Source organism: Biomphalaria glabrata, chromosome 13 (genome assembly GCF_947242115.1).
Source record: "Biomphalaria glabrata chromosome 13, xgBioGlab47.1, whole genome shotgun sequence".
NCBI classification, from domain to species: domain Eukaryota; kingdom Metazoa; phylum Mollusca; class Gastropoda; family Planorbidae; genus Biomphalaria; species Biomphalaria glabrata.
In genome coordinates this window covers 37,917,387-37,943,148 of record NC_074723.1, presented here as the reverse complement: position 1 = coordinate 37,943,148, position 25,762 = coordinate 37,917,387, and the positions used below count along the sequence as shown (strand labels likewise).

At 32.2% G+C, this 25,762-nt stretch overlaps 1 long non-coding RNA gene across 4 annotated transcripts; it reads left to right on the top strand.

The window, feature by feature from the left end:
- Positions 1–341: 341 nt before the first annotated feature.
- On the top strand, positions 342–24,640 carry LOC129922355 (uncharacterized). 4 transcript variants are annotated; one of them, XR_008774365.1, is made up of 11 exons: positions 342–668; positions 772–866; positions 1,032–1,173; positions 1,268–1,362; positions 1,587–1,774; positions 3,327–3,455; positions 4,582–4,757; positions 20,214–20,252; positions 21,150–21,426; positions 22,429–22,607; positions 22,736–24,640. It is a non-coding gene; the product is annotated as an uncharacterized LOC129922355 (long non-coding RNA). The 4 variants fall into 4 exon arrangements; XR_008774364.1 differs by having other exon boundaries at positions 342–866; XR_008774366.1 differs by having other exon boundaries at positions 342–866; positions 20,708–21,426.
- The last annotated feature ends 1,122 nt before the right edge of the window (positions 24,641–25,762 follow it).

Sequence of the window (25,762 nt, the reverse complement as noted above, 5' to 3'; positions counted from 1 at the left end):
ATGTTTTAAATATTTTCCTAACAATTTAAGAATATTTGTTTTCTGTTATCTCTTAGCCTTATGGTAATTAGTTTCAAATGTATACATAACAACTTTAATAAATTTTCTTCACTTTAACATTTAAAGTGCTAGATCCAATTGGGGATTATCTCATTATGAAGCTTAGTCAAAATCCCAGTATCTTCACTAAGACTTTTGAATAGCAATTTTTTATTAGATGCCATTTATTTGTTTAAATGCTCAGCTACTTGATATCTAATTGAATTCAAATGATAATAATTGCATCTTAATGTGTAATTATACAATTATTTATTTACCTTGTAGTTGTTTTTTTAATCAGTTCAAGATGAGTATTGATTACTAATCAACTACTAGCCTGGAAGATAAAAGCCAAAGCTGTAAACAGACAGGTCAGGTAAATATATGAATGAAGAAATTGAAACTAGAAGTAAACATCATGGGAAGTCTAATTATAGGGCAAGTATTTTTCCTTCATATCTTATTTAACATAGTCAAACCATGCAATACTTATAGGCTTAACTATTGTTTTCATAGAAATAATGTTATTTTAAATATCATGAGATAGCAACAAATATTCCTTGGTAATCTGCTATCAGATGACAGTTATCTCTTTGGCATTTTTATGAATTAAAGCTTTCAAAGCCAAAGTAAGACTTAATTTTTTCTTTTCTTTAACTGCTAATTCTAAAATAATTTATCATTGCATGTTAAAAATAACTTGTTATACATTTTTCTGTGTTTTTGGTCAAGCTTCAGATTTGCTTAGCATATTCCTGTACTACATATCAACAAATGTTTGATGGTTTGTCTGGTTCATCTCTTAACAGTATGAAGATGGCTACACTGTGAGTACAAAGTTTTAATTTCATTCAAATCACATTTTACAAAAAAGATAATGGAAATTAAATGAATTATTTTACTATTATTATATAACAATGTTATTTTAATATCATGAGATAGTGTATTTTAAGAGAGATTCTAATTCAGTATATGATGTTTCCATATTTCAGAATCTTAACAAGCAAACATTCTGTTGCCAACAGTACCAATTTGTCATCCTATCCAAGCAACTACTATTCCTTGGTAATCTGCTATCAGATGATTACAGTTTTCTCTTTGGCATTTGTATGAATTAAAGCTTTCAAAGCCAAAGTAAGACATTTTTTTTCTTCAACAGTTAATTCTGAAACAATTTATTCAAATTTTTTAAACATTATTCTGAACTATTTTCTGTGTTTTGGTCAAGCCTTAGATTTGGTTAGCATAACCCTGAACTGCATATCAACAAATGTCTAATGGTCTGTCTGGTTCATTTCTCAAGACTATGAAGATGGCTACACAGTGAGTACAAAGTTTTATTTTCATTCACCAAACAAATTTTACAAAAGAAGAAAATATTAAAAGCTATAGGTATTTATTTTGTTAGATAACTATCTTTGTTATTTGATGCATTACTTAGCCTTGGACAATGCATCATCATAACTAATATAATATTAAAAGGCATTTATTAATTTACCACATTTAGGTCAATCAAATAAGATTATGTAATCACAAACTGTTTTCAGGGTATCAGCTATCAGCAGTGCACCCCTATGATACACAAGTCTTCATTGCCAAGTCACTCTGCCAAACAGTGTGTACACCTTTCTTGCATTGGTAGTGACCCACTTTACTGTCATGAGTCTGGATATGTCAGGCCAAGGAGATCAAGTTTGTGTCCAAGGTTACTTAGTTAATTCTCTAAGAACAATAGGTGAGTTGAATTCTAGTGTACCAGTCAAATATCTTAAAGCAAAGTAAAAAAAAATAAATTTTAAAAGCATATAAAAATCTGTTATAAAAACATAAAATGTTAGTTTTAGAGTACTAGTTTTAGAGTACTCGTTTCAGACCAAGTGATCATGGGTCAGATAGTGTCAAGCTCAACTGTTTCTATGGCCATTGGTTAACCATGGGTTGTTTGGCCAGCAAATTTTCAAACATTGCTCTAGTTTTAGGTTTATAAGCTACATGTTTTCTTCTAAAGTTAACAAATTAGGACCAAAATGTGAACTTTTAATAAGGTGGTGTAGTTGCAACCACACAAGAGCTGCTTCACATTTACTGTTTGAATGGTGCATACATTTTTATAATAACTTACCTTCTGATTTGTAAGGTTGATATTTTATTAATATATATATATATATATTATATAAAGCAGAATGTTTGGCGTATGTATGTATGTATGTTCCAGTATAGAAATAAAAACTTGATAAAACTTGGCAGAAATGTTCCTTGGGTACCAACTTAGACCGTAGTGTATGTATTGTGGCCCTAAAACAAACTTAAGACCATCAAAAAAAAAAAAAAAAAGACCAGCTCTATTACAGCTATAGTATTTTATGGATCTAGGCGATGTTTACAATGTTGACATGAGAAAAGATCGAAAGGATTTAGATCTAGATCTAATTTTTAGAACTAAACTTTGCACTTATTTTTTTTTTTTTTGACACATGAAAATACAAAATATAGTTTATTTATTTCATTATTTAATAAAATTAACCTTCAAATTTGTGTTACAAAATCATTTTTACATTAGTTCGTTATAGTCTATGCCTAGGTCTAAAACTCTTATTGAACTCTAAGATGATAAAACTTTTTTTTGCAAAGATAGTTTTATGCTTTAACACATGAACATACTAATTATAGTCCATTCATTTCATATTTTAATGAAAGTAACATTTAAATTTTTTTAATACATTCGTTCGCTGTTCGCTAAAGCTGCGTAGCCGTGTTGAGATAGGCCTATATTCATTCATGAAAAAAGTTCACGCATGCGCAGCACAGAATGACTCTATAAAAGCCAATTTTTAACTCTAGATTAGTCTAGATCTAGATCTTTGTCTACCTCAAGATCTACTTTATACTTTAACACATGAACATACAAAATTAAGTCTATTCATTTCAAATTTTAATCAAATATATGTAGGCCTACAAGCAAATGTTTTAATTTGAAAAAATGGATTTAAGTAGATTAGCTATTTTGATTTGATGGCTTCATTTATACTATTTTTACATTTACACATTCGCTTTATTTATTACATTATTATTTCGTTTAAATGTTTTAAAAACACTATGTCGACAGTAATAAGCAAATAAAGACCCGCGGGTCGCTGGTAAAATATATCTAGTATATATATATATATTAATACACTTGGGCAAGGGCTATTACTGTTTCCTTTTTTTTTTTTTTTTTTTTTTTAAGATTGACATTTTTCTTTCAATTTGTAAATTTGCTTCAACATTCAAGTTTTTTTTTTTTAAAGACAGACTCTACATGCTACTGATCTGGAGGTTAGTGGCTCAATCATTGTGCACTGATTCTTCACTGATGCCTTGATTCCCCACTGTCAACTTTATTGTCATAAAGTTTATCTAGTGATCTACATATCAAGGTAATAAATATTTTTTTACACTATAACCCAAGAGCTTTTGCTTTAAGATGCATTGTTTTTACAATAGGAGCCTAATTCTGATGTATTTTTTTAGGACCCTAGCAATAGTTTCTTAAACTTTCAGACAATAAGAGCTAGTTTAGAACCGAAACACAAAACTTAAGCCAGATCTGTATAGTCTTTTGTTTTTCTAAAAATATTTTAAATAAAAGTCTAGATAGGGTAGCTTATAAGGCCTACTTGTGAAATTAGATATTTTTAAAATGTGTACTTATACTTTTGATATTTGAAGTATTTTAAAACTAGCTATATTTTTCTATTTATGTAATTTATTTATTTTGTTTGTATTATTTACTTATTTATTTATTTATTTAATTATTATTTTAAAAAAAAATTAGTTACCTCCTTTTGTTTAATTGGATAGCATTTCAAAACCTAAAAGATGGAGCTGTTGGGTTAAAAACACAAATTAATGAACTCACATTAGACTGCATTACTTCCTAAAAATTTAAAATAAGCAATTTGCTTCATTCTTCGTGGCATATTTATGTATATAGCCAAATGAAAAGTTGAATGTGATTTTCTTATTTAAAAAAATGTTCCCCTTTCAGACCTTGCGATCTATAGGAAGGATGATGTAAAGGTCATGTTTTGTGGCCCACAGTTAACCAGGGTGTCATGTGGCCAGCTCAACAACCAACCGCCTTAACTTTCCCCAACTAATGTCAGGTACCCATTAGAGTTGGGTAGAATCTTGACGTACCCAAAGGTCCCAAAATTTAAAATATCAGGATTCAAACCTGGGACATCAACTTTATAAGCTAAGTGTGTTACCGCTCAGCCACTATACCTCCTATCAAAGAGAGATACATAAAAAAATTGACATTAAAATACCATGAAGTCTCATAAACCTTTTCTATTTTTCCATCACACAGTGAGATAGTATGACTATTATTTGAAAACAAAATGACCATCACTAAAAAACACATTCTTTTTAAACATTAGGTCTGAGACAGAAAAAGCTCTTCTTGAATGAAAAGAAATTTTATCAATATTGCATTTAAAGGTTATGCATTTAAATGTGATGTATTTGTTAAACAGTGCATTTTTCTTATCTCACTTATAGACTAAATGGTCAATTAAACATGAGGTCAAGGAAAAAGGATGAACATTTCAAGGCTACTGAAGGAACATTAAACGTCTCTCTCACTGTGAAAAGATTCTACCGATCTACAAATGATCAACATGTTTTATCTTAAGTTCGTCTGCCATTTCTTCAAATGGAGCCATATTAAGAATAAGGTAAGAAATATTCTTATACTTCACAGCATTTATTTTTTTGTAAAGTGATGATCCTGCATTAGTTGTATGTTGTTTGTGTATGTTACTTTAAATATCCTGCATTAGTTTTATGTTGTATGTGCATGATAATTTAAATATCCTGCATTAGTTGTATATGTATGCATGGTTCCTGTATTTGTTTTGTATATTATGATGTCAGTAATTACTTCACAAACACTTCACACACAACTTGTAAGTTCACCTGTCTAGTTAAAGAAATCTGTATTGTATTTGTTTTAGTAGTGTCTAGTTATGAAAGTAAACTGAATTTTCATTTGTTGAACTTAAATTTTTCAGAAAAACTGCATTGCTCTGAAATAATTCCAACTGTATAAATGTAAATATATTTCAACAAATAATGGAATTGGATTCTTTGTCATCTGGATTAATTCAATAGTAATGTATTCTAAATATGGAATTCAAACACAAAAATGAAAAGTTGTGAATCACCATCAACTTTCACTTTGCCACTTGGAGATTGGGATGATTCAAGTTACTGGAGATTGGGATGATTAAAGTTACTATTGTAGCAACTATGTGTTAATGTGCATGGTCTTAACACCCCAGTACTTAATTGGACAAAAAAAAAAGGATCTCCAATTCACAGTGATATGTACTATTGCATAAACAAGTTGACTTGACTTCAAGTAGATCTTAAACTAAATAAACTGTTACAATTCTTCAGTGTGTGATAGTGTGAAAAAAAACATTTATGGTTTCTTGTGATTATGTGCAATATAATGACATATTAAGTTGACTTGAATACTCTTAAAATGTTTCATTTCTAAGGTGTGGAAAAATGTGCATTATATTTTCATGTTGGGAGTTAATGTGAAAACAAAAATCTACTATTCCATGTGATACAATTGCATGCAAAAAATCCTAACCCTAACACATTCAATGAACAATCAGTATGAACGTTTCCACCAAAGGAAATGTTGCCGCTCATGATGCATCTATTTATTTGGCTCCAGATATTCAACTGATGCACATTCGCAAAACAAATGTAAAAAAAAAAGATTTAATCCATTACATGTATATAATTGTGCAGGAACATTTGGGATTGTCATTTGTATCACACTCATCTCTCATTCATTGAGACTCTACACTTAATCTGGTGATCTAGATGTATTTGCAATTCACAGTGAAATCATTCTTTGAGTGCTTAAAAAAGAAATTCATACGGATGTATAACTGTGTTAGACGTCTTCATTTATATTCCAATTGAACGTTTGTAACAATAAATATAACAAAAAATGTGTGATAATTAGCAGGTCTTTGACCTCTGCACTTAATGTGGTGATCAAAATGTGTTTGCAATTCCCAGTGAAATCATTCTTTGAGTGCTTAAAAAAGAAATTCATACGGATGTATAACTGTGTTAGACGTCTTCATTTATATTCCGATTGAACGTTTGTAAAAAATCAATAATTAAGTCACACTCAAGGAACATATGAACGTGTCCATCAAAGGAAATATCGCCGCTCGTGATGCAGCGCACACTAATCAACATTTGCACTTGCAGACCAACTAAATAGTTGCGGAGAAAACACATTTAATTGATGACATTACTGTGTTTAGCTTAGGACTTTTCAAAAGCGAAGACTGGACTCTTTAGCCATCTTCGTGTTTATAGGAATGATTAATGGAGGACTTTTAAAAGCGAAGACTGGACTCTTAGCCATCTTCGTGTTCATAGGAATGATTAATGGAGGAATTTTTAAAAGCGAAGACTGGACTCCTTAGCCATCTTTGTGTTCATAGGAATGATTAATGGAGGAATTTTTAAAAGCGAAGACTGGACTCCTTAGCCATCTTTGTGTTCATAGGAATGATTAATGGAGGAATTTTAAAAGCGAAGACTGGACTCCTTAGCCATCTTTGTGTTCATAGGAATGATTAATGGAGGAATTTTAAAAGTGAAGACTGGGCTCTTTAGCCATCTTCATGTTTAAAGGATGTAGTTGAGGATTTTTTTTCAAAGAAGATCGGTCTCCATGACCATCTTCGTACTTATAGGACAGGATATTGTATTCATTTTTGAAAAATGGAGGATTTTTAGCTGAGGACTAGATGTAGTAATATTGTCATCAATTGAATTGTTGATCCAAGACGAAATTGTTGGTTATGTCTGTGCATTTGTAGACAACCCAACAGTGCACATCCTTTTTCTTGTTTTGCATTTTTTTCACGTGCTACAATGCCTTGGACAAAGCATCATCATAACTTGGAATGTTAAAAGGCATTCAAAAAAACAACAAAGAAGAATGAGTTTGTAAAATAACCGGTTATTTCGGCTCAGTTGAATAATAGTTGGGACATAATTAGTTGAGTGCAAGCTTTGACGCTGATTCAACTCACTCGACATTAGTTGAGTGCGAAGTTTGTGAGGCTGATTCAGCCCTCAAACCGGATGCTTGTAGACCACCTTCAATAGCTTGAACACGACGTCATCAAAAATATTGTTACAGTCAGTTCATCAAAATGAAGCTGTAGGTCAACAAGCTCAAAACAGGAGTCAGTGAAAAAAGCAAGCCTGAAACTTTTTATTGGGCTCCAACTATTCAACTGATGCACGTTTGCAAAACAAGAGTTAAAAAAAAAGGATGAAAATATAAGCCATCAGATATATGATGATTGTGCAGGAACAGTTGGGATTGTCGTTTGTATCACGCTCATCTCTACCCTATCCATTGAGACACTGTGAAGTGATGTAACCAGTGAGGTTTTGTAACAACTTTATTGAATTGTAATGAGGATATCTACAAACATTTGTGTACAAATGTGTGCTAATTAGCAGGTCTTTGACCTCTGCACTTAATGTGGTGATCAAAATGTATTTGCAATTCCCAGTGAAATCATTCTTTGAGTGCTTAGAAAAGGAAATTCATACGGATGTATAACTGTGTTAGACGTCTTCATTTATATTCCGATTGAACGTTTGTAAAAATCAATAATTAAGTCACACTCAAGGAACATATAAACGTGTCCATCAAAGGAAATATCGCCGCTCGTGATGCAGCGCACACTAATCAACATTTGCACTTGCAGACCAACTAAATAGTTGCGGAGAAAACACATTTAATTGATGACATTACTATGTTTAGCTTAGGACTTTTCAAAAGCGAAGACTGGACTCTTTAGCCATCTTCGTGTTTATGGGAATGATTAATGGAGGACTTTTAAAAGCGAAGACTGGACTCCTTAGCCATCTTCGTGTTCATAGGAATGATTAATGGAGGAATTTAAAAAGCGAAGACTGGACTCCTTAGCCATCTTTGTGTTCATAGGAATGATTAATGGAGGAATTTTAAAAGCGAAGACTGGACTCCTTAGCCATCTTTGTGTTCATAGGAATGATTAATGGAAGAATTTTAAAAGTGAAGACTGGGCTCTTTAGCCATCTTCATGTTTAAAGGATGTAGTTGAGGATTTTTTTTCAAAGAAGATCGGTCTCCATGACCATCTTCGTACTTATAGGACAGGATATTGTATTCATTTTTGAAAAATGGAGGATTTTTAGCTGAGGACTAGATGTAGTAATATTGTCATCAATTGAATTGTTGATCCAAGACGAAATTGTTGGTTATGTCTGTGCATTTGTAGACAACCCAACAGTGCACATCCTTTTTCTTGTTTTGCATTTTTTTCACGTGCTACAATGCCTTGGACAAAGCATCATCATAACTTGGAATGTTAAAAGGCATTCAAAAAAACAACAAAGAAGAATGAGTTTGTAAAATAACCGGTTATTTCGGCTCAGTTGAATAATAGTTGGGACATAATTAGTTGAGTGCAAGCTTTGACGCTGATTCAACTCACTCGACATTAGTTGAGTGCGAAGTTTGTGAGGCTGATTCAGCCCTCAAACCGGATGCTTGTAGACCACCTTCAATAGCTTGAACACGACGTCATCAAAAATATTGTTACAGTCAGTTCATCAAAATGAAGCTGTAGGTCAACAAGCTCAAAACAGGAGTCAGTGAAAAAAGCAAGCCTGAAACTTTTTATTGGGCTCCAACTATTCAACTGATGCACGTTTGCAAAACAAGAGTTAAAAAAAAAAGGATGAAAATATAAGCCATCAGATATATGATGATTGTGCAGGAACAGTTGGGATTGTCGTTTGTATCACGCTCATCTCTACCCTATCCATTGAGACACTGTGAAGTGATGTAACCAGTGAGGTTTTGTAACAACTTTATTGAATTGTAATGAGGATATCTACAAACATTTGTGTACAAATGTGTGCTAATTAGCAGGTCTTTGACCTCTGCACTTAATGTGGTGATCAAAATGTATTTGCAATTCCCAGTGAAATCATTCTTTGAGTGCTTAGAAAAGGAAATTCATACGGATGTATAACTGTGTTAGACGTCTTCATTTATATTCCGATTGAACGTTTGTAAAAATCAATAATTAAGTCACACTCAAGGAACATATAAACGTGTCCATCAAAGGAAATATCGCCGCTCGTGATGCAGCGCACACTAATCAACATTTGCACTTGCAGACCAACTAAATAGTTGCGGAGAAAACACATTTAATTGATGACATTACTATGTTTAGCTTAGGACTTTTCAAAAGCGAAGACTGGACTCTTTAGCCATCTTCGTGTTTATAGGAATGATTAATGGAGGACTTTTAAAAGCGAAGACTGGACTCCTTAGCCATCTTCGTGTTCATAGGAATGATTAATGGAGGAATTTAAAAAGCGAAGACTGGACTCCTTAGCCATCTTTGTGTTCATAGGAATGATTAATGGAGGAATTTTAAAAGCGAAGACTGGACTCCTTAGCCATCTTTGTGTTCATAGGAATGATTAATGGAAGAATTTTAAAAGTGAAGACTGGGCTCTTTAGCCATCTTCATGTTTAAAGGATGTAGTTGAGGATTTTTTTTCAAAGAAGATCGGTCTCCATGACCATCTTCGTACTTATAGGACAGGATATTGTATTCATTTTTGAAAAATGGAGGATTTTTAGCTGAGGACTAGATGTAGTAATATTGTCATCAATTGAATTGTTGATCCAAGACGAAATTGTTGGTTATGTCTGTGCATTTGTAGACAACCCAACAGTGCACATCCTTTTTCTTGTTTTGCATTTTTTTCACGTGCTACAATGCCTTGGACAAAGCATCATCATAACTTGGAATGTTAAAAGGCATTCAAAAAAACAACAAAGAAGAATGAGTTTGTAAAATAACCGGTTATTTCGGCTCAGTTGAATAATAGTTGGGACATAATTAGTTGAGTGCAAGCTTTGACGCTGATTCAACTCACTCGACATTAGTTGAGTGCGAAGTTTGTGAGGCTGATTCAGCCCTCAAACCGGATGCTTGTAGACCACCTTCAATAGCTTGAACACGACGTCATCAAAAATATTGTTACAGTCAGTTCATCAAAATGAAGCTGTAGGTCAACAAGCTCAAAACAGGAGTCAGTGAAAAAAGCAAGCCTGAAACTTTTTATTGGGCTCCAACTATTCAACTGATGCACGTTTGCAAAACAAGAGTTAAAAAAAAAAGGATGAAAATATAAGCCATCAGATATATGATGATTGTGCAGGAACAGTTGGGATTGTCGTTTGTATCACGCTCATCTCTACCCTATCCATTGAGACACTGTGAAGTGATGTAACCAGTGAGGTTTTGTAACAACTTTATTGAATTGTAATGAGGATATCTACAAACATTTGTGTACAAATGTGTGCTAATTAGCAGGTCTTTGACCTCTGCACTTAATGTGGTGATCAAAATGTATTTGCAATTCCCAGTGAAATCATTCTTTGAGTGCTTAGAAAAGGAAATTCATACGGATGTATAACTGTGTTAGACGTCTTCATTTATATTCCGATTGAACGTTTGTAAAAATCAATAATTAAGTCACACTCAAGGAACATATAAACGTGTCCATCAAAGGAAATATCGCCGCTCGTGATGCAGCGCACACTAATCAACATTTGCACTTGCAGACCAACTAAATAGTTGCGGAGAAAACACATTTAATTGATGACATTACTATGTTTAGCTTAGGACTTTTCAAAAGCGAAGACTGGACTCTTTAGCCATCTTCGTGTTTATAGGAATGATTAATGGAGGACTTTTAAAAGCGAAGACTGGACTCCTTAGCCATCTTCGTGTTCATAGGAATGATTAATGGAGGAATTTAAAAAGCGAAGACTGGACTCCTTAGCCATCTTTGTGTTCATAGGAATGATTAATGGAGGAATTTTAAAAGCGAAGACTGGACTCCTTAGCCATCTTTGTGTTCATAGGAATGATTAATGGAAGAATTTTAAAAGTGAAGACTGGGCTCTTTAGCCATCTTCATGTTTAAAGGATGTAGTTGAGGATTTTTTTTCAAAGAAGATCGGTCTCCATGACCATCTTCGTACTTATAGGACAGGATATTGTATTCATTTTTGAAAAATGGAGGATTTTTAGCTGAGGACTAGATGTAGTAATATTGTCATCAATTGAATTGTTGATCCAAGACGAAATTGTTGGTTATGTCTGTGCATTTGTAGACAACCCAACAGTGCACATCCTTTTTCTTGTTTTGCATTTTTTTCACGTGCTACAATGCCTTGGACAAAGCATCATCATAACTTGGAATGTTAAAAGGCATTCAAAAAAACAACAAAGAAGAATGAGTTTGTAAAATAACCGGTTATTTCGGCTCAGTTGAATAATAGTTGGGACATAATTAGTTGAGTGCAAGCTTTGACGCTGATTCAACTCACTCGACATTAGTTGAGTGCGAAGTTTGTGAGGCTGATTCAGCCCTCAAACCGGATGCTTGTAGACCACCTTCAATAGCTTGAACACGACGTCATCAAAAATATTGTTACAGTCAGTTCATCAAAATGAAGCTGTAGGTCAACAAGCTCAAAACAGGAGTCAGTGAAAAAAGCAAGCCTGAAACTTTTTATTGGGCTCCAACTATTCAACTGATGCACGTTTGCAAAACAAGAGTTAAAAAAAAAAGGATGAAAATATAAGCCATCAGATATATGATGATTGTGCAGGAACAGTTGGGATTGTCGTTTGTATCACGCTCATCTCTTATCCATTGAGACACTGTGAAGTGATGTAACCAGTGAGGTTTTGAACTTTATTGAATTGTAATGAGGATATCTACAAACATTTGTGTACAAATGTGTGCTAATTAGCAGGTCTTTGACCTCTGCACTTAATGTGGTGATCAAAATGTATTTGCAATTCCCAGTGAAATCATTCTTTGAGTGCTTAGAAAAGGAAATTCATACGGATGTATAACTGTGTTAGACGTCTTCATTTATATTCCAATTGAACGTTTGTAACAATAAATATAACAACAAATGTGTGATAATTAGCAGGTCTTTGACCTCTGCACTTAATGTGGTGATCAAAATGTGTTTGCAATTCCCAGTGAAATCATTCTTTGAGTGCCTAAAAAGAAATTCATACGGATGTATAACTGTGTTAGACGTCTTCATTTATATTCCGACTGAACGTTTGTAACAATAAATATAACAACAAATGTGTATTAATTAGCAGGTCTTTGACCTCTGCACTTAATGTGTTTATCAAAATGTGTTTGCAATTCCCAGTGAAATCATTCTTTGAGTGCTTAAAAAAGAAATTCATACGGATGTATAACTGTGTTAGATGTCTTCATCTATATTCCATTGAACGTTTGTAACAATAAATATTACAACAAATGTGTGATAATTAGCTTGTCTTTGACCTCTGCATTTAATGTGGTGATCAAAATATATTTGCAATTCCCAGTGAAATCATTCTTTGAGTGCTTAATAAAGAAATTTGTCTTATATTTACCTGTCATATTTTCTTAGTTTTACCTGTCATATTTTCTTAGTTTAACATGTCATATTTTCTTTGTTATGCCTTTCATATTTTCTTAGTTTTACTTGTCCATTTTTCTTAGTTTTTCCTGTCATTTTTTTCTTAGTTTTACCTGTCATATTTTTTTAGTTTTACCTGTCATAAGTTCTAGTTTTACCTGTCATATTTTCATAGTATTACCTGTCTTTTTTTCTTAGTTTTACTTGTCATATTATCTTAGTTAAGCCTGTCATATGTTCTTAGTTATACCTGTCATAGTATCTTGTGTAACACGTTTATCATTTGTAATGACTGTGGTATATTTCACTAGTACACCATTAACATATGTTGGAAGAAATTATAGTTCTAGTTTAATATTATACACTGTTGCTTGAACTTCATTTATATTAACATTATTACTTTGTTACCTATTCTGATTTCCGATTCCTTATCTATTTATTTCTTGGTACATTATAGTTTGGAGAATTAGATTCTTGTCTTTGATGTTGATAATAAATTTCTCTTTGGTGATCTAGATTCCAATAATATTGCTTTTAACAGGATGCATTTCTTTCTTTGTTCTTCTATTAATGAGTTAATAACACTCAAAGTCTTGCCACTTAGTTTACAGATGAATATATTAGAACAAGTATCTTCATTGTAATTGCAAGTTTTACAGATAGTCTGAAAATAACTATTTATTTCATCAGTTTCATAAGGTCCCTCATTTTTTGCCTATAAATATTCTCTTTATGTTCACGCTTGGTAGTTTTTTTTGTCTCCCTTGTTTTGAATTGCAGCTTTTATTTTTCAGTTGTTTTTTTTTTTTAATTTCTGATTCTTTGTCTGGTTTTGCATCCTTTTAATTTCTTTCAGCATCTAGTTGCATTTCACTCTTCTCTTTGTGCTTTGTAAATATTCTCTATATGTTCACGCTTGGTAGTTTCTGTTTTGTCTCCCTTGTTTTGAATTGCAGCTTTTATTTTTCAGTTTTTTTTTTTTTATTTCTGATTCTTTGTCTGGTTTTGCTTCCTTTTAATTTATTTCAGCATCTAGTTGCATTTCTCTCTTCTCTTTGTGCTCTCGCCAACTCTTTCAATATCAACTTGATTTTCTTTCCTTTCCATTTATGTCAAAACATCTTTCTTTTCTTCATCTTTAAGACCAAACGATTCAGCAACTTTCTTTAGTTCAGTATATCCATCCAAGTATCTAATACTTATCAAAAGTACAATGGCATTCTATACTTTTTTATAGATAATAATGATATCTAATATCTTTTATAGTTTACAATCACTTACAATATTATCAAGCCAATACTATTGTGATTAACATAACACACTAAATTGTCAACAATCTAATAATCAATGTCATAATCAATTATTATGTTTTTACAATATATTATTTGGTCATATAGAAAGAGAAAACAAAATTAATAAAATATTATAATGTAAAAAAAAAATGTAACAAAGTTTATACCAAAATGTTACAATTATATAAATGATGATATGATGATGACTCAGTGCACTGAAAACTTTGATTAAATTGAGGAGGATTCGAGCAACACATTGACCTCACTCTCTTACCCTAAAGCACATCCTGTTCCAAAAGCAAGATTTGGTCAATATATAAAAACAAACAAGTACAGCAGGAAAAAAAGACAGAAAATTTTCAAGAAATACTACATATACTTACAAATATAAATAAAAATGACTTAAAGACCCCAAGAAATTGTGCACAATATTAATACAATGTAAACATTAAAATAAACAATAGTCTAAACACAAAAATCTACTAGTGTTAAATCTGCGACCTCTAAAACCTTATGTTCTGATCATATATATATATTTTTTTTACACATTGAAAAAAGACAAAATTTAACAAGGACACAATATCAGTGATACCAAATTTTGACAAGAACAATACTGTCAACAGCTTTCTAAATATAGAACATAAAAATTAAAAATGAAAATCAAAATTATCAGTAATATATTTCAATACTGATTATCTTCCTGTAATGTCATTGAATACTAGCACTGATATAGCTCATCACTTTGAAGAGTGCTTCTTAATCTTTTCACTGTCCAACTTCAATAGAATGTATATATAAATATATATACTTTTACTGCACAAAATTACTGACTATTACTTGAGATGTATAATATACATCAGCACAAAATTACTGCCTGTGTCCAAATTTACAATTACTGTCCAACTTCAATACAATTTTATATACTTGTACTGCACAAAATTACTATTATTTGATGAGATATATAATATACACAAATGTAATGTCTGCCTGTGTCAAAATTTACAATTACAGTTCAACTTCAATGCAATATATATATTTGTACTGCACAAAATTACTGACTATTACTTGATGAGATATATAATATACATTGGCATAAAAATATTGTCTGCCTGTGTCAAAATTTACACTGTCCAACTTCAATATACTATTTACTAATTAATTGTTGGTGCACCTGAAGTGTCTGGTCGATTTTTGGGGCACCTTTTTCATCCTTCAACTGTCTACGAGTGTTTACATACTATTTACTAATGAGATATATAATATACACAAATTTACTGTCTGCCTGTGTCAAAATTTACAATTACAAATCAACTTCAATGCAATATATATACTTGTACTGCACAAAATTACTGACTATTACTTGATGAGATATATAATATACATTGGCATAAAAATATTGTCTGCCTGTGTCAAAATTTACACTGTCCAACTTCAATATACTATTTACTAATTAATTGTTGGTGCACCTGAAGTGTCTGGTCAATTTTTGGGGCACCTTTTTCATCCTTCAACTGTCTACGAGTGTTTACATACTATTTACTAATGAGATATAAAATATACACAAATTTACTGTCTGCCTGTGTCAAAATTTACAATTACAAATCAACTTCAATGCAATATATATACTTGTACTGCACAAAATTACTGACTATTACTTGATGAGATATATAATATACATTGGCATAAAAATATTGTCTGCCTGTGTCAAAATTTACACTGTCCAACTTCAATATACTATTTACTTATTAATTGTTGGTGCACCTGAAGTGTCTGGTCGATTTTTGGGGCACCTTTTTCATCCTTTAACTGTCTACGAGTGTTTACATACTATTTACTAATGAGATATATAATATACACAAATGTAATGTCTGCCTGTGTCAAAATTTACAATTACAGTTCAACTTCAATGCAATATATATACTTGTACTGCACAAAATTACTGACTATTACTTGATGAGATATATAATATACATTGGCATAAAAATATTGTCTGCCTGTGTCAAAATTTACACTGTCCAACTTCAATATACTATTTACTAATTAATTGTTGGTGCACCTGAAGTGTCTGGTCGATTTTTGGGGCACCTTTTTCATCCTTCAACTGTCTACGAGTGTTTACATACTATTTACTAATGAGATATAAAATATACACAAATTTACTGTCTATGGTGTCAAAATTTACAATTACAAATCAACTTCAATGCAATATATATACTTGTACTGCACAAAATTACTGACTATTACTTGATGAGATATATAATATACATTGGCATAAAAATATTGTCTGCCTGTGTCAAAATTTACACTGTCCAACTTCAATATACTATTTACTAATTAATTGTTGGTGCACCTGAAGTGTCTGGTCAATTTTTGGGGCACCTTTTTCATCCTTCAACTGTCTACGAGTGTTTACATACTATTTACTAATGAGATATATAATATACACAAATTTACTGTCTGCCTGTGTCAAAATTTACAATTACAGTTCAACTTCAATTCAATATATATACTTGTACTGCACAAAATTACTGACTATTACTTGATGTGATATATAATATACATTGGCATAAAAATATTGTCTGCCTGTGTCAAAATTTACACTGTCCAACTTCAATATACTATTTACTAATTAATTGTTGGTGCACTTGAAGTGTCTGGTCGATTTTTGGGGCACCTTTTTCATCCTTCAACTGTCTACGAGTGTTTACATACTATTTACTAATGAGATATATAATATACACAAATTTACTGTCTGCCTGTGTCAAAATTTACAATTACAGTTCAACTTCAATTCAATATATATACTTGTACTGCACAAAATTACTGACTATTACTTGATGAGATATATAATATACATTGGCATAAAAATATTGTCTGCCTGTGTCAAAATTTACACTGTCCAACTTCAATATACTATTTACTAATTAATTGTTGGTGCACCTGAAGTGTCTGGTCGATTTTTGGGGCACCTTTTTCATCCTTTAACTGTCTACGAGTGTTTACATACTATTTACTAATGAGATATATAATATACACAAATTTACTGTCTGCCTGTGTCAAAATTTACAATTACAGTTCAACTTCAATTCAATATATATACTTGTACTGCACAAAATTACTGACTATTACTTGATGTGATATATAATATACATTGGCATAAAAATGTCTGCCTGTGTCAAAATTTACACTGTCCAACTTCAATATACTATTTACTAATTAATTGTTGGTGCACCTGAAGTGTCTGGTCGATTTTTGGGGCACCTTTTTCATCCTTCAACTGTCTACGAGTGTTTACATACTATTTACTAATGAGATATATAATATACACAAATTTACTGTCTGCCTGTGTCAAAATTTACAATTACAAATCAACTTCAATGCAATATATATATTTGTACTGCACAAAATTACTGACTATTACTTGATGAGATATATAATATACATTGGCATAAAAATATTGTCTGCCTGTGTCAAAATTTACACTGTCCAACTTCAATATACTATTTACTAATTAATTGTTGGTGCACCTGAAGTGTCTGGTCGATTTTTGGGGCACCTTTTTCATCCTTCAACTATCTACGAGTGTTTACATACTATTTACTAATGAGATATATAATATACACAAATTTACTGTCTATGGTGTCAAAATTTACAATTACAAATCAACTTCAATGCAATATATATACTTGTACTGCACAAAATTACTGACTATTACTTGATGAGATATATAATATACATTGGCATAAAAATATTGTCTGCCTGTGTCAAAATTTACACTGTCCAACTTCAATATACTATTTACTAATTAATTGTTGGTGCACCTGAAGTGTCTGGTCAATTTTTGGGGCACCTTTTTCATCCTTCAACTGTCTACGAGTGTTTACATACTATTTACTAATGAGATATAAAATATACACAAATTTACTGTCTGCCTGTGTCAAAATTTACAATTACTGTTCAACTTCAATGCAATATATATACTTGTACTGCACAAAATTACTGACTATTACTTGATGAGATATATAATATACATTGGCATAAAAATATTGTCTGCCTGTGTCAAAATTTACACTGTCCAACTTCAATATACTATTTACTAATTAATTGTTGGTGCACCTGAAGTGTCTGGTCGATTTTTGGGGCACCTTTTTCATCCTTCAACTGTCTACGAGTGTTTACATACTATTTACTAATGAGATATAAAATATACACAAATTTACTGTCTATGGTGTCAAAATTTACAATTACTGTTCAACTTCAATGCAATATATATACTTGTACTGCACAAAATTACTGACTATTACTTGATGAGATATATAATATACATTGGCATAAAAATATTGTCTGCCTGTGTCAAAATTTACACTGTCCAACTTCAATATACTATTTACTTATTAATTGTTGGTGCACCTGAAGTGTCTGGTCGATTTTTGGGGCACCTTTTTCATCCTTCAACTGTCTAAGAGTGCTTACATACTATTTACTAATGAGATATATAATATACACAAATTTATTGTCTGCCTGTGTCAAAATTTACAATTACAGTTCAACTTCAATGCAATATATATACTTGTACTGCACAAAATTACTGACTATTACTTGATGAGATATGTAATATACATTGGCATAAAAATATTGTCTGCCTGTGTCAAAATTTACACTGTCCAACTTCAATATACTATTTACTAATTAATTGTTGGTGCACCTGAAGTGTCTGGTCGATTTTTGGGGCACCTTTTTCATCCTTTAACTGTCTACGAGTGTTTGATTTGTGATAGGGCAAAGCAATTGTGAATATATAATATTAAAAATAGATTTTTATTAATTTATGTAAATGTTTACTATTTTCACCATCTGAGCTGTGAATGAATCTTGTTTTTAATGACCCAACTGTATAAAACTTAGCTCTTGAGCTATGAAGGGGGAATAACCCTTGAGAGATTATGGGCATGACATAGCCTTAATTGTGCTGATGTGCCAAAAACAAAAAATATCAATACCTTCCAACTGTTGGGCACCTATATGGTCATCAATTGTTGGAATACTTCATCCCTCATACCAACTGCTGGGCACCTCAAGTGTGTCCTGTCAGCTATTGGGGCACCACAAGTGTCCTAACAACTGTTTGGGCACCTCAAATATCCTTTTAACTGTTGAGGCACCTTAGGTATCGTATCTATTGTTGAAGCACTTCAAATGTCCTATCATTTGTTGGGGCATCTCATTTATCCTAACAACTGTTCGGCACTTCAATAATCTTATTTTTGGGCACTCCAAGTGTTCTATCAATTGTTTGGGCACTCCCAAGTGTCCTATCAATTGTTAGGCACCTCATCGATCATACCAACTGTTGTCCACCTCAAGTTTGTCCAATCAGGTGTTGGGGCACCACAAGTGTTTCAACACTTTTTAGGCACCTCAAATGTCCTTATAACTGATGGGGCACCTCAATATCCTATCAATTGGTAGGGCACCTTAAGTATCCTAACAATTGGTAGAGCACCTCTAGTGTCCTATCAATTTGTAGGGCACCTCTTGTCCTATTGTTTGGTAGGGCACTTCAAGTATCCTATCAGTTGGTAAGGCACCTCTTTTTCCTACCAACTGTTAGATAACCACAAGTCTCCTATTAACTGTTGGGGTACCTAAAGTATCCTATCATGGGGCATCTCATTCATCCTAACAACTCAATGGTCTTATTGTTGGGGCACTCTAAGTTTCCTATCAATTGTTGGGCACCTCATCCATCATACCAACTGTTGTTCACCTCATGTTTGTCCTATCAGTTGTTGGGGCACCACAAGTGTCCTAACAACTGCTTGTCCTTTTAACTTATGTGGCACCTCAAGTGTCCTATTAACTGTTGGGGCACATCAAGTATTCATTCAACTCTCTCTCTATATATATATATTATATTATATTATGTTAGTTTTGATTACCATTATAAATAAATATATATGATTATGGTTATTATATATTATATATAATCTGCAGTGTTTTTACAAATGTGTAGTCCTGCTTATTACTCCCAGAACCACTTTTTTTTTTTCATTAGCAACATATGAATTTATATATTTGAAATGTTTAATCACACTTCTTTTTACTGAAGTTTAATTTTTTGTTAACAGATATCAAGCTACAAAATAAAATTCCAATTTTTTAGGTTCTCGCCTATATCTGCAATTTATATCTATATATTAAGTTTTGTTACCTTGAACTCTTTCAAGTTTTTGTTACACAACTTTATATTTCATATTCTTTTTGTTCTTCCTTAGGTTCAAATGTATCAGTTGTTTTTGTTGACAGATATCAAGGTACAGAAATAAGAATCTAATTTAGAGTTTTTTAAAGCTTGATTAGTCATAATATTTGCACTATTATTTCCAATATGTGCCAGAGTGTCTGCTAAATGTAACTAGTATGATTAAAAACATGGTCATTGCAAAGTCTAACATATGGACAAGTAGGATGCTTGGGGCTTGATTCAGTGAAAGAATGTTGGACAAGCAGAAGTGTTATGGAGTGTGTGTGTTTTTATGGTGACTGTGGTAAGAGGTAAGCGATTGAATGTGAATGATGCAAAAGTGGCATTGTCGTCACTGGGTCTTAGTTAGGGGAGACGACTCCAGAATGTAAGACTGAAAGGTTGTGTTATTGTAGTGAGTTAGATTGTAAGAAATTTTATTACTTAAGTCTACTACATTTATTTCATGTGATCACAAGTATTATAAATGTTCTTATTAGCTAAGATATATTATGCCTTCAACAGTTTAGTTGCCTACCAGCAGTTTGGTGCTACAAGTCAACAACAGTCATACTAAATTAAATAAAGCCATGTCTATTTCTACATGATTTTGTTGCTACTAACCTGGTGTTACTAACAACTAACTCGAAAAGGGAGAGGGGAATTATCATCTTATTCATGTACTATTTACATTAGATTTTTACCAAATTATTAATTTTTTACTACCCTTACTATTTTAACTGTGAATAGACCTTGATTTTAATGATTTAACTGTATAGAATTTAGCCCCTGTTATGTAGAGAGAGAGAGTAGTCTTTAAGGGACTGCAGGCACGACATGGCCTAAATTGTGCAGATGTGCATAAAATCAAAGAAATAAAACATTAACAAAATGTGTATTATAATTGTCACTTTTCCTCTACTTAGAATTTTTTTCTCTCCTAGATTTTCATAATTTTTTGTTGAAGTCATTTCAGTTCTCAATTATTTTGTGCACCAAGTTACAAGAAAAAATTTAAGCAAGAGAGGTCACTACACTAAGACTTTGTCTTCTCATAAGAAAGGATGGCTGCCTGGTCATGTGATATGTGCACTGGACTGTGTATGGTCATCTTGATGCTCATATCTTGCCTGATGACATTTATTCTGCTGAACATTTGGTCAAGGAAGTAGATTCTCTTCAGCTCTCAAGAAACATTCAAAACATGTCAAACATTCGACAAGAATATCAAGTGCAATGTACATGTAAGTAATGTTGAAACATCTGATCTCATTTATGCATTCTTGAGGACAATCTGCAGCCACTAAACCAGTTACATCAGATCTGGATAAAGTGGTCGCTTCCTCTTCATTAAGGCTAGAACAGAAAGATTTTATAACTCTTTTACTCCATTTTCTGTCAGTGTGTTTCATGGTCATTAGTCACATCACAAAGAGGTTTAGTTTATTAACCAGTGGTTGTGTATGACTGTGTCTTTGTATATTTTGTGTGTGAATGTTGTTCCTGTTTGTATCTATATTGTCGTTGCTATAGTGGTAATCCTCCGGGTAATCATAATCAAACTAAATTTTCATTTGTTTGGATCTTATCTGGTGGGAATTTTAAACTTAGTAATTTGCTCTTAGCTTACTTTTTGATTTTTAAGTACATTCTAAAAGAAATACAATAGATAAGGATAGAAAAAGAAAAGCAAACAATAAAGAGATTTGCTGAAACAATATAAAGTGAAATAAAAATATATATATAAAAAAAAAGAATAAACCTGGAGATTTTGAAGGAAAGACTGCTGTTGCCAACTCAACAAAACCAATGAGTTTGTACTGCAAGCAAAAGAACTTAGTTGTGATTTCATTTTGCTAGAAATGCACAAACTTAATAGCATAATTTTCACTCTAAATATTAAAGCTTTCTGTATTCTGTACACCAGATACACTACATAGCTAGTTATTTATTGTTTTCTGGCATAATTGAAAATCTCCAATAAGTTCCTTAGACTTAAATGACTTAATTAACCTTAAAATTTTTAAAACTTTATTTGTTTGTTATTCTTTGCTGCTGTATTAGATGTCTTGGGTGTATTTTTTTTTTCTTAAAAGTTTATTCATAAAATACTAAGTTAAAACATAAAGTGAAACCTGCATCATCATAATAGTTTTGTTTAACATGAAAAGAAAAGCAACAAAAGAATTTTTTTTTTCCTTTTCAAGGCAAAAGTTTTTCTTATTAATTTTTAAATTCTTATTTAGACCAACATGATGAAAAGGTAGACAACATGAAGATGTAGACCAACATGATGAAGATGTAGACCAACATGAAGAGGTAGACCAGCATGATGAAGATGTAGACCAACATGATGAAGATGTAGACCAACATGAAGATGAAATGTAAACCAAAAAATGGGTCAAGAGATGTATGGAATACAATGGTAAGCAATGCTGTGTATATCTCTTTATATTTTCTTTATACTAAACCCCTGAGTAAAGCTTTGCCAAGTTTTGTGTTTCACTGACTATAAAAATGTTTTTATCAAATTTTGTTCTCTTGTATTGACAGTGAACATCTTGAGAAGTAAAACAATTCCTAGAGGCAAAGACACAGACACACCGGATCTATTAGAGATTTTCCTTTTCTACCATCATTTAGAGACTTCCTTGTGCTCTAAGGGAATATGTCATTATCTTTTGATTGCTAATTGGCATTGATGTTTTTACATTCCTACTGCGTCTGAAAGAAATTAACATTTCCCTAATGCTACTTCAAAACCAGACCTTCTCAAGACAATTTTAGTGACCAAGCTGCAATATGGGACTCAGTAGGAAACAATGAAGAATGCTCCTAACCTCAGGTTGAGTAACCATGCTCACCTACTAGAGTGGCGACAAATACTTCTACACCCACAGTTATACATCCTGAACCCTGTAACCCAACCTCACAACATGGTTACATTACCGGAAGTGGTCGCAAGGTCAGAAAACCTAACAGATACAATGGATAGAACAATGAACAGGTACAAGTACTCAAGTGATGTACTTTGTGAGAACTATTTAGGTGGAATCACCATAATTGACTTGTATAAATCTTGTTCTATATTTAGGTATATCTTGACAATCAGTCCAGTCATTTGTTCATTTTTTTTTTAAATATTCCTTTTTTTTCCCTCAATCTTCTTGTTGTTTCAGTTACATGTTTTTGTATTTTGAAGGAGGAAGGTGCTTTGGTATATTATCGTTATTATTATTGTACCAGTATTAAGCAAACTTGTATATCTTTAATTATTCATGAATTCTAAAGCAGAGCGTCACTTCCACCGGAAAATGTTGTAACAACTATACATGTCTTCAGTTAACATTCAATACTCTGTACAGTCACAACGCCAAAGCCATGCTAGATTATGCTTTTAATTCAATTTGTTATCTCCCCTGCTTTAGTGTGCTATCATATAATTTTTTGTGTCACATCCCTGCACAATTTGTTCTATGCTTTTTTACAGTATAAATAGCGACTTGACATTATTTAGCTCTATTATAATATTGTTATATTATTATATTTAAAATAAAACTGTTAACATATACTATGCTGTTATAATATAAATGTTTTGCTGTTAACCATGAATACAGTTTTGAGTTTTTGTCAGATTTCTTAGAGGAGAAATTTTTCATAAATAATAATAATAAGGCTTATCTTCAAGTCCGAAGATTAGTGAGAAGTATGCAGTATTCCCCAGCTAGGACCTACATATTTTGCTATAAATAAAGAGTATAATAATATTTACTACTTGGTATTGTCAGTCTTCACTAAAGCAATGAGTTTATCCCCTTAGTGTGTTTAAAATTTTCAAATACTAATTCACTTTGTATTATCTATTGGTGATCATGGGGTATCCACTTTGTCATCTCCATAGTCTCTGGTGTTAACACTCAGTGTCCTGTTGGAGGTTACGGCTAAGATGTTATCTCTCTTTCTGATGGAACACATGTAAAACCTACAAAACAAACATTAGACCTAGACTTTATTAACAGGTAAATTTTTATAATTGTGAACTGGCGCTCCCAAAGCTACTTTTATGTATTTTAAATTTTACTTCTGTAGGCTAGTGCTAAGCTGTATACTTGTATTTCTGCCTATTATATGGGTTAGGGTGGAGTACTTAAAATAGAGCCTATGCTGTTTCCTGTACTGTTGACCAGTGGTCTCTGTGTCAGTTTTAATTATTCTGTACCTGGGACTGCCTGTAAGTTTCAGAATTTTTCTTTTATTTTTTAAAATTTTACTATGTGTAAATCTGTTTTATATTTGAACAACTGTCAAAATAACTAGCAGTTTTTTTTTTCTAAAGTTTGTTTTAAAACTATGGCCAAGCCCTGCCCAGTGCTGTCATGATGGCCACTTCTAATGTTTATGTACTAGATTGTAACTGCTGCCTTAGTCATTGAAATTAAAGTCTCATTTTTGAATTTCTTCTTTATGTTTCTAGATTTCTTTTAGTTCGCTAGTTTAGTTTAGTTTAGTTGTCTGGTTGCTTAGATGACTCAAACCCCTTGGTCACAGAGGTGCACAGATACAACCCACCCAGTAGTGTTACAATCTGGCAACTGTAACCCTTTGTTATCCCAGGCTAGACATGACCTTAGGCCCCGCCAGGCTAACATATTCTCTCATTCCAGACAGCATTGTCCCTAACAATACATAATTACCTTGCTTTAGTTGTAGAATGAAAGATGAGCAAACAGTTAAAAGTTTCTATAGAATTCACTTGGAGGTGTGGTGGCTAAGTGGTAAAGTGCTTGGCTGCCAAACATAGGTCTAGGGTTTGAAGACCATTTTTTTTATAATAGTCCTAATATAAAGAAAAACAATTAGGCACCTTTCAGTCCACCCAGCTCAAATGGGTTCCTGACATTTAATGGAGAAAAGTAAAGGCGGTTGGTCATTGTGGTGGCCACCTGATACCCTCATTGACCATAAGACACAGAAACATGATTTTTGTATCATCTGTCTTACAGATGGCAAAGTCTGAAAAGGGAAATTTATTTTAACTTGAATATTTTCACATTTTGCCCTACATCAAAAAGCTTCTATTTTTTGTCTATCATTCACTTTGTCTTTGGAATGGTTTATTTTTTAAAATGATTGAATATTGAAGTCAATTAGATTAGTTGACTATGACTTTGTAGAGGGTAATCACTGACTAGATGTTAGTAGCATTTCCTGTCATATCTTTTTTGGTAATTTCATTGCTGATTAATTTCTTCTTGTTCATTGAAGTAATTACTGTACATTTCAAGGTGTATTGAGACCAGCACAATGACCTATTTTCCCTTTACCATTAACTTTCAAATACATTAATAGTTATCTCTTAATATGAATTCAGTAATTTAGCACAGACCAGTTACAATTTAAAAAAAAAAATGCCACTTTGATTGCAAGGTATACATATACATCAAAATGAGTCAATCAAATCAATGTATACGATATCACAATAAAACAAAGTGCTGCACAAATAAATATTTAGTTGTACATTGGTAGTCCTGATATTACTTTTAGTAGTAGAAATAACTTAATTCATTTAGATCAGGGGTG